Raw genomic sequence first — 15,434 nt, forward strand, 5'->3', positions numbered from 1 at the left:
TTCCATCCATTATTCCTTGCCTGGCCTTCAGGTGCTTTGGAAAACAGCTTGACCCCCCTCCTCTCTGTGGCAGCCCCTCAAGTATTGGAAGACGACTATCATGTCTGCCCTGGTCCTTCTCTTGGATTTGGATTTGGATTTATTGGACTTCTATACCGCCCTTCTCCCGAAGGACTCAGGGCAGTGTACAGCCATATTAAAACACATATAGATTTACAAAATCTAAAAACAATTTAAAACCAAATATATAAAAATTTGGCCCACAAAATTAAAAAACTAACATACACCCATTATAAAATTCATATTAGGCCAGCCCAGCTTGTTGGAACAAAAGGGTCTTCAGGGCGCGGCGAAAGGTACGCAGGTCTGGGATCATACGAACCTCTAGGGGCAGCTCATTCCAGAGGGCTGGTGCCCCCACAGAGAAGGCTCTCCTCCTGGGTGTCGCCAATCGGCATTGTTTGGCCGACGGCACCCTGAGGAGCCCCTCTCTGTGGGAGCGTATTGGCCGGTGGGAGGCTGTCGGTGGCAGAAGGCGGTCTTGTATATCTTGTATATTTTCACTAGAATAGCCTAGCCATGCCCAGTTCCTGTAACTGTTCTTCATATGTTTTAGTCTCCAGTCCCCTAATCATCCTGGTTGCTCTCATCTGCACTTTTTCTAGAGTCTCAACATCTTTTTTATAGTGTGGTGACCAAAACTGGATGCAGTACTCTAGGTGTGGTCTTACTAAGGCTTTATAGAGCGGTATTAGTACCTCACTTGATCTTGACTGTATCCCTCTGTTAATGCAATTTAGGATTGTGTTGGCTTTTTTGGCTGCTGCTGCTGCACACTGCACACTGCTGGCTCATATTTAGCTGGTTGTCCACTAAGACTCCAAGATCCCTCTCACAGTCACTGCTATTAAGCCTGTTTTTTCCCGGTTTATATGTGTGTTTTTGGTTTTTCGTACCTAAGTGTAAGACTTGACTTTATTACACCTTCTTCCTATTTTCTCCACAACAAGTCTGAGGGGAGTTGGGATGAGAGAGAGTGACTGACACAAGGTCACACAGCTGACTTTCATGGCTAAGGCAGAACTAGAACTCAGAGTCTCCCACTTTCTAGTCTGGTGCCTTAACCACTTGACTAAACTGATTTTCATCACAACTGGATGATAGTTACAGGGTCCTCTAACAGACACCTGTCCAAAGTGTCCTCTTAATGTTTGCCAGCAATGTCCATCACACAATCTTTTCCAATCACCTTAATCTCTAGCTGACTTGCTAGGTTGCAAAGTCAGACGTGACTTCTTTCAGGGAGGTTGATTATTAACTTTCTTATCTCTAGTTTCTGTCCCCTAGTCCTTGTTTGATCTTGAGGGATTGTTTTTTGTTGTTGTTTTTTTTTCATCTGCATGGCAGCTCTTATCTCTGGAGTCCAGATCAGACATTTTATTTCTTGTTAAAACAGCCATTTAAAGATAGTCCTAATAGATAGTACATGTGTTTGTTTGGTTTTTCTCCCACCTTTATTATTTTCATAAGTAACTCAAGGCACTAAACATATCTAATATTCCTTACTCTTATTGTTTTCTCTACAACAACCACCCTGTGAGGAGACTTGGGCTGAAAGAAAGTGACTGGCCCAAACCAACTGACCCAGATGGCACTTCATGCCTAAGGTGGGACTAGAACTGACCGTCTGTTGTGACCTAGGCCCAAGTAGTCATTACCAGACACAATCAGTCCTAAACAAACATATTTTATTAGAACAGCTGAGAATTATTTCATTCTTAGCTTAGTCCAAATTAAGTCCAAAACAAATTCTTCATTAACAGTCCTTCGGCCTTATCATCAACCTTTGTCTACTTTGGCACCTTGCCAAAGGCTTTTCTTGGCAAAAGTTCAGAAGCAAGAGACGCCGACAAGAAACAAATGTAGCAAGACAAGAAACAAATGTAGCAACATTGCTTTCCTACAAAGAGCCCAAGAGCCATTGCTGCTCTTTTAAGTCTTCCGGGAAGGGCCAATAATCTCCTGGCCTTAGTCCCGAGTTGTCCTTTTTTTATATATATTGCTCTTGCCTTCTGGCAGCTCTTCACATGCGTGCACTAGGAACAGGCTCCTCCTGTTCCTGTGCCTCTCTGCTATCCGCCTCTGGAGGCTCTGGAGTCCGCACATCGCTCCCAGATGGCCCTGGCCCTATCTCTGCCTCGGATGCAGAGCCCTCATCTGGACCTTCCCCTGACTCCAGGACTGGCCCATTGTCCTCCCCAGCCTCCTCACTGTCCAACTCCGCTGCCAGCTCCTCAGGCTGCTGGTGGACCACAACACAGTCTCCTGGGCCAATCACCACAATCTTCTGGTGATGGCCCAAAATGGCGCAGCGGCTTCCATGCCTAAAGTGGGACTACAGCTCTCCCAACTTCTAGCCTAGTCTCGTAACCTGAGTTCACAGACACACTGTTTAATTCAAATAATTAAACATCCATTAAAATTCAGTATCAATTCCGCCTTTGCTTAGTTTTTGTTTTTAAATTAGTGAATCCATGTTCACCATTCAAAAAAAAAAGAGAGAAAAAAAGGACTAAAGTTTGGAGGTGGGATTTGGAGCAGGTGATAGAACAAAAACTCAGGGTTTTGTAATTGATTATATAACCAAAGGAGACACTTTGAAAAAAGGCACTCTTCCTCAGCTGCCATTTTGTGCAAGCGCTAACAACTTCTTCCAATTCCAAATATGGCCATCAAGTTTGGTATCTCCTATACAATGAGAGGTGGGCTTCACATACTGTACAACCAGTTTGCCCAGCACTGGAAATGTGAGTGCGCGCACGCACATGCTTGCTTCGCTCGCGCCCGCCATCCGTGCATGCATGTGGCATCACAAAACATGGCAATTCGCATGCACGCGCCATCCACACATGCGTGCAATGTCAAACAACATGGCAATTCACACATGCATGCTGTCCACGCAGGTGTGCAGCATTAAAATCACAGCGATATAGGACGGGATTGCACCCGGTCGCCGCTACCAGTTTTCCTGAACTGATCCGAACTGGCTGAATATCACCTCTGTATCCAGTCATGTTTTATGCCACAATAATTTTTAATTGGGCAAATTGTACAATCTGGTGTTTCTCAGTCTCAACCACTTTAAATTGTATAGACTTCAAATTTCAGAATTCCTCATCCAGTCCATACATGTTAAAGTTGTTGAGATAGAGAAAAACTGGTATAATCAAAGCTGCATCCACAGCAGCTCAAAGTCAACTCCCAATTCATTCACAGAAAAAAGATACAAAGGTCTCTAAATATTTAGAGAATCTTGCCGATTTTCACTATGTCTGCAGCTGGTTTCAAATTAAGATGGTGGCTGCAGCCACCTGTCATTACATAGCTGGCTCCCATTTAAACCATCTTGAAAAAGAGATTATGGATCCTTTGATGTAAGTGGGAGTTGTATCTGCCACGGAATGATGGTTAGCTTAAACATTACAAATGTACTTCTAGGGAATCCGAAACTGCTCTTTGGTCCTCCCTTCATCCAAATGTAATTTTAAATTGCATCTTTATCATCACTGAAATACAGCAATTGTATCTTTTTCATGGGGAAGTTATACATTTATACATGCAAGGCATAATGCATATGATTAATTGCATCATTTTGCTGCACCAGTTCCAAAAGCATTTGTGGGCATGCCTACATTTATAAGAAATAGTTTCTGAATAGTGAAGGGAAGGCGTTCTTCACATGTTTAGTACTAAAGGAAAAAAAGTTTTATTGGACAGAGTTTGATTCCTGATGACTTCATAAACACGTCCATTCAGTCTTCCTGGATGTTGTTGTTAGCTGTGAAGTCGTGTCCAACCCATCGTGACCCCATGAACTGTTAGGTGTTTTGTGCCAGCCATGGCAGTCTCTTCAAAGGCCACCAGATGGGGGCAAAGAGGTACCTTTGATCCCACGGATGGGTCAAGGGGCTCCAGCCCCTGCAGCCCCATTGGGGAGAGTTAATGGCCCTCCAGCCCCCTCACACACATGGGTAAGGGAGGGGCCAGGGGCTCCTATAAGAACCCCTGCACAGGGGCTGCTCCCTGCTTTTCCTTTTCCCTTTTTCCCTGCTCTTGTTCTACTCTTCTATGGGACTGATCCATGGGCTCAATCCAGGCATGGATGCCTCCATGCCTGGGGACTTATTTTACTCTACTTTTATTTCTAAATAAAAACTTAATTTGATTGCATCCTTGCGTGCTGACCTTTTCTTGGAAGCGCCCTCAACGAACCATCGTTCTTCGTGAGATCCCTCACATGGACAATGTTCCTCAAGGCCTTCCTATCCTCTACCATCCTCTGGAGTCCATTTAAGCTCACGCCTACTGTTTCAGTGACTCCATCTAGCCACCTCATTCTCTGCCGTCCCCTTCTTCTTTTGCCCTCAATCTTTCCCAGCATTAGGATCTTCTCCAGTGAGTCCTGCCTTCTCATTAGGTGGCCAAAGTGTTTGAGTTTCATCTTCAGGATCTGGCCTTCTAAAGAGCAGTCAGGGTTGATCTCCTCTAGGACTGACCGGTTTGATTGCCTTGCAGTCCAAGCAACTCGCAGGAGTCTTCTCCAGCACCAGAGTTCAAAGGCCTCAATTCTTTGGTGCTCAGCCTTTCTTATAGTCCAACTTTCACAGCCATACATTGCAACTGGGAAAACCATAGCCCTGACTATATGCACGTTTGTTGGCAGGGTGATGTCTCTGTTTTTTAGTATGCTGTCTAGATTTGCCAGAGCTTTCCTGCCCAGGAGCAAGCATCTTTTAATTTCTTGGCTGCAGTCCCCATCTGCGGTGATCTTGGAGCCCAGGAAAATAAAATCTGTCAGTACCTCCATTTCTTTCCCATCTATTTGCCAGGAAGTCTTCCTGGTACTGATACAGAAATTATTTTTCATTTCGAATTATGTCTCTGAAAGGTTTTTATTTATTTATTTATGTATTAGATTTTAACCTGTGTTTATTACTTTATATATACCTCAAGGCAGTGAACATACCTAATACTCTTTCTTCTTCTTTTCCTCACAACAACCCTGTGAAATAGTTTGGGCTGGAAGAAAGTGATTGGACCAAAGTTACCCAGCCGGTTTTAACAAAATAACAGAGTTGGAAGGGACCTGGGATGACTTCTAGTCCAACCCCCTGCTCAGGCAGAAAACCCTATACCATTTCAGACAAATTGCCCAATTTCTTCTTTAAAACTTCCAGTGTTGGGGCATTCATAACTTCTGGACACAAGTCATTCCACTGATTAATTGTTTTAACTCTCAGGAAATTTCTTCTTAATTTGAGGTTACTTCTCTCCTTGATTAGTTTCCATCCATTGCTTCTTGTTCTGCCTTCAGGTGCTTTGGAGAATAGGTTGATCAGCTCTTCTTTGTGGCAGCCCCTCAGATATTGGAATACTGCTATCATGTTAGCCCTAGTGCTTCTTTTTACTAGACTAGACATACCCAATCCCAGCACCTGTTCTTTATGTGCTTTGAAGTCCGCTTTATGGTTCCAGGTCCATGCAGCTGCCCCAGCTTCCAGCAGGAGACTGGCCCAACCGGCTTCTTCTCCACTTCCAGCCGGGGTTTGGAAGCTGCAGAGGAAGCCATCCTCAGTGCTGGAATGGCAGCAGCGTGGACTCCCCATGTGGGGCCTCAGCTCCCTTCACCCTTCGCCGCCTTTCTGCCCCGGCTGCCGGAAGACTCTCTGCCCTGGTTCCTGAAGACTCGGCAGCAGGCTGCTGGCCTGACCGGCCTCTTCTCTGCTTCCAGCAGCTTGCAGCTGGGGTTTGGAAGTCACAGAAGAAGCGAGCTTCAGTGCTGGGATGATGGCAGCATAGACTCCTCAAGGACCTGGTGCTCACCGGCTTCACCCACATCGTGATCCTGGGATACCGCTCAGTCAGTGAGTGGTGCTCTGCTTGGCCAGAGGGGGCGGGGTGTCTGCTGAGTGGGCATTAAGTGGCAAGAGGTGCCAGGCGGCTGATCTCTTGCGAGTGAGGTAGGAGTTTTCAGGTGAGGGGTATGGATGGATGGGATGGGAGGCGGGCGAGTGCCAAGAACGCTGTGGATAGAGAGAGGATGAGAGGCAGCTCCTAATCAGCTCAGCTGATCCGTGGGTCACGATTAAGGGGCCCAGCTGCCATTAGCTGACCGGGAAAGGGGAGGGCTGCCTTCTGTGCTGCCCATGCCCAACCTTTCACTAGGACTTATTTTCAGGGGAGAGCATATATTTACACCTACCCCAAAAATCAGGCTTGGCCTTATTTTCAGGACATGAAAAATCGGGGAAACATGGTAAGTGATGTTACATTGTTCAGCTTGTCCATCAATCAATTTCTCACAATCAATTTTCCATGAGAAGTTCTTAAACAGCATCCAGTGATGGTGCTTAATTTCAATCCTACAGAAGTTCTCCAATAACTAATAGGAGAGATTCTAATAACTAATTTAGAGAATTCTTAAATCCCACAGCTGTGGATTCTATGATCAGCTTCTGAAATAGGTTATATTCATCCAATCTCACAGTTATACCCTTTCTTTTCTTGTGGGACTATCTTTTTTTCTTTTTAAGATAAGTACTATGAACATTTTATAGATCAATCAAGGAAGATTTCACTGTCAGAGCTTCCAGTAAGTACAGTTAGTCTTTGACGTATGACCTTAATTGAGCCCAAAATTATGGTTGGGACCACACCTATCATTAAGTGGGTCACCATATAACCACACCCAATTTTATGACTTTTTTATGGTTGTTAGGTGAATCATTGGGGCTGTGAAGCAAACATTGTGATCATTAAATAGATCCATTTTATCCATGGGGATTTTTTTTTAGCAGAAATCACAAGTAATTGCCAGTTTCTGGTGAAAAGTGTTATAAACTGTGATTATGTTATGGGATACTGCAAACAACCATTAATGCAGTCTGGTTGCCAAATGCCCAAAATGTGATCACATGACTGCAGAGAGAGGCAGCTGTCAGAATTTCAAATCTGGATCATAAGTAGCGTTGATGAGGTCTATCGTAACTTCAAATTGTTGCTAAGCTACTGGTTGTAAATTGAGGACTTGTATGTATTTAGAGAATAAATACAGAACAAAAGAGGAGGAGAAGGAGGAGGAGGAGGAAGAGAACAAGGATGCATTCTTGAATTGATCTAAAAGAATTTGAGCCTTCTGAGCCATATCCCTATTGTTATTTAACACAATATCACTTAGTGTTTTAAATGGTTGCTTTATTATATTGTGTTTTTATTTTGTTCACTACCCTGAATTGGTAGGTGGGTAGCCATATAAATTTAATAAAAAATTCCTGTAAGCTTATGGGGGAAGTCCCCGGAGACCAGTGTGGGATGCTGCCGGTTTAACAACTGATTTGGTGAGCATGCCAGTGTGCTTAAGGTGCTTGCACACAGCGCTGAAAATGGAGCATTTAGAAGCTCAGCTACTTACCTTCCAAGTCAGCAATGGTAAATAGAACAGCAAGGGGGGAGGGGAATCAGCTGTGCCACATGATTGAGATGAGCTACAAAGCAGGAAATAAAAGACAGGATAGAGCGGGGGTGGATGGGCGGGGCCAGCTGATCGTCGGCGCTACCAGTTCTCCCAAACCAGTCCAAACCGGCTGAATACTACCTCTGCCGGAGACCTCAACTGTTGTTACAAATTCTGACTTGTAATGATTGGATGGTAAATGCTTTCAGAGAGTAACCCTGTCTTTCGATTTTAATTAAACTGAAATGTCACTGCACAAAACAAATGTTGACTTGGACCCAACCTACCATTTTGAAACTGCATGCCCACATGACATTGTGGATGGCAGGGCCATCCATAGCCAAAAGAAGATGGCATCTCTGCTCTAGGATAAATACGCTTACTCGAGTTTCGTGTCATGCATCTGGATCATATCTACAGAGGCCAAGTTTATTAACACCTACTAGCGATCCGCATATATCCAGAGCCCCCATCCAACGGTGTTGCTAAAGGCTATTGTTCCTTTTGATCAGCTGATTGAGATACAGAGTGGTGGGGGGAAAAAATCAGCAAAAGGACAACAGCTTATAAAAAGCTCCATTAGTTTTTATGTGGGATGGCACATAGCATGGGCGTTTATTGAGCTACACAAATTTTCAGTGTAAATTTTTTTCTGTCGCGCATCCATCCTCACTTCGTGCTAGTTCTGCTTGCGTCTCCAACAATTGGCAGAGCAATAACTGTTGGGGCAAATGAATATTTGGCTAGGTAATTTGTTTTAATGAAGTGTTCCTGTATTTTATAAAAAGGCTTGTCATCAATCATTCATTGCGATGTTTCTTTCCATGTTCTTTCAACGCCTGCATAATGGATGTTTATTTAATCTCAGCTTCTGGGTTTTAAAACCTTTCAGACTGTAAACCGAGCACTCCATAAGGTGAGAGTTGATGCCACTTTGCTCGAAGTATTGTCACAATATTCTGGTTAGCATAGTTATATTAAGAATCATCAACCAAGTCCGTATGAGGCCAAGAATAATTGGACATTAATTTAATTTCCTTTAATTTAACTCGAACTTCAGTCTTTTCATTTCTGGGGGAAAGTGAAAGATTAAGAAAGGTCCAATAAAATATCACAGACTCTCGGAGATGGTGGATACTTCAAAAACCACCGAGTCCAACTATCTTTTGAATAGTTTGAATCCAGAATAAAAATAAAGGACACAAGCAAAACAAACCTGGTTTGCTGCTGCTGCCTTTTATTTCTGGCACTTACTGACCACTCAAACGAAAATATTGTTAGGGCTATCTGCCCGGACTTCCCATCACCATTTATACATTGCACCTGTGCATTCAACCCTCTGTCAAGTTTCGAGGTCGTCTTGAATAAAATGCATTTCAAACAAAATCTTTGAAGAAAAAACTCCTATTTATTGAGCACGACATCCTAACCTGACTCCAAACGAAGCCAACACTGACTTCCAGCCCCAAAACCCTCCCTTTCCGTTCCCCACTCCCCTGCACTCATTGGCCATTTTCCAAGTCATTTTACCCCTAATCTACTCCAGCTCAAAGGAATTCCCCCCTCCCATCTCATCTCCTAGGTGACATTATCTCCAGGGAAAATAAGTAGGTGAAAAATCAGCCATCCCTTTCCAGATGCCTTCGCTTCTCCTTCTTATGTCAGCACCAGAGTAAATGCAGGTTGAAGTGCTGACACCCTGATTACCCAATCCTGAACGGCCATCCCTCCCATGTAACCCAGAAGTGTTTTTAATGTGTTTATGCTTCAGAATTCAGTCTGTGCCATGACCCTCAAGGTCAGGTTGCTAAGGTGAGTTTGCATGGGGAAGATGGCTCAGTTCCTGCTCTAGCAATAGCCAGAACCTGGCATCGACAACAGTACTTGGAAACAATATAGGGAGACAGGGGGCAACTCTATCAGCTTCTGTCACTCCCCTGGTGATGTCATCGCCGCGCAACCACCTCTCAACTGCTTGGCGGCCGCGTGGCTCCTCCACGACATGGTGGCCTTCGTGGATGATGGGAAGCCTCATCGCCGTCCATCCCCATCTCCAGCAGGTCAGCGATGCAGCATGCAGCATGCAGCCCCCGCAGTCTCCTCAGTTATCGCAATGTCCCCCCCCAAAATGGCAGCTCCAGGCCAGTTGGCACGCCAGAGCTGACAACATACTTGTTAATTTGGTACTTTGGCACTGCTTCAAACACTCTCATGAAGTGAGAGCTTCTACCAGCTCTCTACCTGGCAAACTACCAGCTTCTCAGGTAGTTTGCCTCAGCACAACATCAATTTTTATATTACTATACAGGACTTACTTTATCAAATTTCCTTTTATTCTTATAAAGTGTATTAGCATGAGTGCCATTCCCTTTATAGCCAGGTAGTAACCATAAGATTATGTTAGGGCTACAAAAACAGGCCAAAACGGGAGATACATGATAGATATAGAGACAGACAGACAGATAGAGATAGAGTAGGGGTCTCTAACTCACAGCCCATGGGCCGGATGCATCACGTGCTGGATACGCCCCCACCCCCACCCCAGTTTAGCAAAGGGGAAAAGGCCGTGATATGTCACGTGATTACAATGTGACGCCTTGAGTTTGAAACCCAAGAGAGAGGTGGGGGGTTAGATATAGATAGATGGTAGATAGATGATAGACACTCTACTTGCTTATTGCAAATATATTTTTTTCATTTCTTCAGTCTTTGCTACAGAATTATTTTTGCTAAACAAATTCACTGAGTCAGGTTGACATAATCACTTTTTTTAAAAGAGAAAGATACCCAGTAGTTTGGCCTTCCCTCTTGTATCCTCCAGATCTGTTGGACATCAGTTCTCATGTTCATCAGCCAGCATGAAAAAAATTGAAAATGCAACAAATCTGGGGGCAGCTAAGCTGCAGGAGCACAGTAATTTGCATATTAAATCTTTACCTTTTTATAAAATTAGGAAGGAATGTTCTATAGCAATGTCTTATCATACTATGACATTACGCAGAAGACAACAGATATTAAAGGATTTGTTTGTTGCCTTACCAGAGTCTACGAGAGTTGAGTACTCTTTGTTGTTGTTAGTTATTAGTTGCAAAGTCGTGTCTGACCCATTGCGACCCCGTGGACAACGTTCCTCCAGGCCTTCCTGTCCTCTACCATCCCCCGGAGTCCATTTAAGCTCATGCTGACTGCTTCAGTGACTCCAATCAGCCACATCATTCTCTGTCATCCCCTTCTTCTTTTGCCCTCAATCTTTCCCAGCATTAGGCTCTTCTCCAGTGAGTCCTTCCTTCTCATTAGGTGGCCAAAGTATTTGAATTTCATCTTCAGGATCTGGCCTTCTAAAGAGCAGTCAGGGTTGATTTCCTCTAGGACTGACCGGTTGGATCGCCTTGCAGTCCAAGGGACTCGCAGGAGTCTTCTCCAGCACCATAGTTCAAAGGCCTCAATTCTTATTACTCTTATGTCAGAATAATTATGTAATTTTGAATCAGTGTAAATCTGTGCTTCATGAACAGCACTAGTTATTACTTAGCTTCTAGGTGCAATTCAGGGTGCTAGTCACTATTATAAACCTACATAACACAAGGTCTTAATGTTTGAAGGTCCACTTGTCTCCCAAAGTATTTGCCCAGCCAATCTGGTCTGACAGGGTTGGCATGCTCTGGATACCTTCAATTGAGCAATAACAACATTTGGTACCCCAGAAGTTCACTTTGTCTCTGTCACAATATCTTTCCTCTGGAATGAAATTTCCCTTGAGGTTCACACTTGTGTTTCAAAGGATCCTAAAGACCTTTGCCAACGTTTTCTTCTTTTTCTCTGTTCTCCTCTGGTTAATTATCCTTGCCAGTTTTGATCTTTTGGGGGTATGTATACAGGGGTGGGCTTCAAAAATTTTAGTAAGGGGTTCTCTGCCTGGTTGCTGGGTGGGCGTGGCTATGGTGGGCATGGCCTAGTCAGCCTCCTGCACCACAGCTGGGAGGGATTGCCCTCCCCGGGCTCCGGAAGCTTTCCTCAAGCCTCCAGGAGGGCGAAAATAGCCTCCCCAGGCTTCTGGAGCCCATTTCCGGCTTTTCTGAATTTCCGGTAGGCCTGTTTTTCATCCTTCCTGAGTCTCTGCATGCACCGTGCACCCTGCACTTACCTGCATCCAAAACGTGCCGCATGGCGACTCCTGGGAGGGGCGGGGTGGGCTGGGCTGGGCTGGGCCAGCCAGGAATGGGATTTGTGGGTTCTCCAAACTGCACAGAATCTTAGCTACAGGTTCTCCCGAACCCCTGCGAACCCCCATCAGCCCACCCCTATATGTATGTATGTATTTATTTATTTGATTTTTATTCCACCTTTATTAAAGTAACTCAAGGCAGTGAACATGTATAATACTCTTTTTTCCTCCTCTTTTCCCCACAACTACAGCCCTGTGAGATGAGTTGGGCTGAGAGAGACTGACTGGCCCAAAGCCACCCAGCTGGCTTTCATGCCTAAGGCAGGATTAGAACTCACAGTCTCCCAGTTTATGTTATGTGTATGTTGTTGTTGGAAGAAATATCTCTCTGGTTCAGTTCCAAGCAGGGAGAAAGACACTGGAAACATAGAGGTTGATTGGAAAGATGGTTTAATGATGAAGCAGAACCACCAAGCACATGGTTCTGGTGCAGCTAACCACATAGAGTTGAGAGCGAGGGGGTTTTATACTTTCTCATGGGCTTTGCACTTGAGCTTCCTGTTCCTGTGCAAGAACATGTATTCTATTAGCTATTATAGGGGTCATAGCTGGCTCTGTAGGTTGTCTGAGCTCCCAGGTTTGGTTGAAGTTTCAGAGGGTGATGTGGGTTAATCCTATTATGTCCTCAAGGGTCATGTCTTAATCCCTTCACCCTGGAGCTGAAGGTCTTTTGTTTTGTAGATAGGTTGGCCCAGTCTTTCTTAATGGGCACAAAATATCTGCTGGGGGCAGGGAGCTGCATTTCTGAGTTTCTGATTCCCTTAAGATTTTTTTTATTTTTCTTTTAGGGGAAATATTTTATCCTGCCTTTTTTAAATATTCCTCAAAATATTTCATTCTTTAGGGGACGGGGGAGCTTCCCACATTGTTTTTTTGTTTTAAACATTACTCTTTTAAAAACATTTTGTAAAGTTGTTGGCCAAGCTGTTGATTGGTGCAGCCAAAGGCTGCATTTATCCTTCCCTGATGCCAATTATCACACAAGGCAAGAAACGTCAGACCTGTTTATTCTGTTCAGCACAAAAAGGTGTGCTCAGGGGACTAAACCACAAACCAAGAGCACAAATTAGCTTCTATGCACTGTCGAAAAGCAAAGGCACATAATCATTTACAAGCAATTGGCCACCAGCAACGTAGTATTCACCCCCCTGGTAGAGGATGGTCTTCCTAGAAGGTGGTTTCCTTATTAAAGTATTACAGCCCTCGTCCTTCTGTCTCTAACAGATAAGGCTGGTAATTAAGTATGCAAAACTTTCTAGCTAATTTATCTGCCACAAGAAACAGGAAATAAGCACATTTTAACTAATCCTCCGTTCAAGATGGTGCATGTCCTTCAATAAGGTTTCCACGTTGCCTTCCGGGAATTTTAGGGCAAGGATGAGAAGCTCAAGGATGAGAGGTCAAAAAGGAAAACACCTAAGAACGAAAGTGAGCAAAATGAAGGCTTTTCAACAAAATGGGATTTCTCAGGATGCAGTAGTGGCCACAATTGTGGAAACCTTTTGGGAAAAGTGTATTTTTGAGGTTTGATGGCTAATAACACCACTTTTTTTTTTTTTTTTTTTTTTGGAGTTTCAAGATAATCCTATTCCACTGCTGGAATGGCCTGGGAATAGCCCAGACCTTAACCCAATTGAAAATCTATGGAGCCGACTAAAGAAACTTGTTAGTCAGAAGTGACCCAGCAATAAAACCCATTTAATAGAAGCCATCATTCAATTTTGGTTTCACATTATAACAGCTTCAGAACCAAGACTTGGTTCACTCCATGGGAAGATGTTGTAAGGCCGTAATTCTAATGCTAATGCTAACAGTTATCCAACTAAGTATTAACTGACATGGTGATAATTTTTGTATATCTCGTTTTTTCTACGTGTTTCACGTTTCTTCTTTATACTGTAACTGCTATTCTAATAGGAAATCCTTCATAAAAGGACCTGGTGGCTCAGCAGACTAAAAGCATTGTGATTAACACCAGCTGTCTGCAATTACTGTAAGTTCGAATCTCACCAGGCTCAAAGTTGACTCAGCCTTCCATCCTTTCTAAGGTAGGTAAAATGAGGACCCAGTTTGTGGGAGCAATAAGCTGACTTTGTATAAAATATACAAAAGTATGAAGGCTATTGCTTAACGCACTGTAAGCCGCCCTGAGTCTCTGGAGAAAGGCGGCATATAAATTAATTTTTTTTAAAAAAGTATTGCATTACATTGTTGGTTAAATTATCTTTCCATTGATATATAATTTTATGGTACTACTCCAAAAAAAAAGTGGTGTTATTAGCTAGTTTTAGAAAATACACTTTTCCCAAAAGGTTTCCACAATTTTGGCCACTTCTGTAAAGCTACTAGCTAGACTAGACACTGAGAATTCCTGTTGTTCCTGCCCTCTGGAACAACTCGCTCCCCTCAATGTGAAGTTGGCCCCAACTCTCCTATCCTTCAGTCCATAAAGAAAAGATCATGTAACACATAGCATTCCTTCCTTAAATGGTCGTTCCAGGAAGCACTAAATAAATATTCTGATGAAGATGATAAAGATGAACATGGATCATTGGAAGGTTAAATGTTAGTCAGACTTCATCTGGAGATAGCATTAACTCTGACATGATTTCTGCTGCAGCTGAAACCCAAAATCTACTTCCTGTCAAATTTCATGTGAAAATTCGGCTACCTGTCCACTCAAAAATCATGTAGGCATTTTAAGAAAAATATTTTGTATACTTGCATACTTGTATATTTGAGGCCTCTGGCATCAAAAATAACTAAAGCTGCATTGCAACCAGCTCCCAGTCGTGAATGAGAATAACTGATTATATGTAATCGCCAGCAATTATATTTATAGTGATTGATGGGCTCTATTAGCAGCACATTAAGGTTTGATAATGAAACACCTTTACTCCTTCCTTCCACATATCATTTTGCACCTTCTCACCACCAATGGAGGAAAGCACTGGGGGAATTATTATTAACTTAGCTGTGGCTTCACAAGAGCTATATTTTACCTGTCAGTCATAATCTGTTAAAAGAAAAACTGGCTGGAAAAGTTTGGAGGTCCCTCATCTATGTCAACCAAGTTTCATTAGGTGAAACAGAATAGATTATGGCTAGGCTACGGGTAGACTTCCTATTCCAGCAACAGTAACAGAATGGGGATGCGGGAGGGTCAACTAAGGACGTTAATGCTTCAGTTTGACCCAGAGGACAATTTTTGGAATCAATGTATTCTGGAAAGACAGTTTAGTGTAGTAGTTAAGATGTTCAAAAACTCAAGATTGCTGGCTCTAAACATATAAAGAACGGTTGTAAACACATAAAGAACAGTTCCTGGAATTGGATATGTCTAATTTGATGAAAATAAGGACTAGGGATGACATGATAGCAATATCTCAGGGGCTGCCACAAAGAAGAGGGAGTCAAGCTACTTTCCAAAGCACCTGAGGGAAGGACAAGAAGCAACGGGTGGAAACTAATCAAGGAGAGAAGCAACTTGGAGCTAAGGAGAAACTTCCTGACAGTTAGAACAATTAATCAGTGGAACAACTTGCCTCCAGAAGTTGTGAATGCTCCAACACTGGAAGTTTTTAAGAAGAGGTTGGATAACCATTTGTCTAAAGTGGTGTATGGTTTCCTGCCTAAGCAGGGGGTTGGACTAGAAGACCTCCAAGGTCCCTTCCAACTCTGTTCTGTTCTGTTCTG

Source organism: Pantherophis guttatus, chromosome 3, assembly GCF_059756535.1.
Source record: "Pantherophis guttatus breed Tessera chromosome 3, ASM5975653v1, whole genome shotgun sequence".
NCBI lineage: Eukaryota > Metazoa > Chordata > Lepidosauria > Squamata > Colubridae > Pantherophis > Pantherophis guttatus.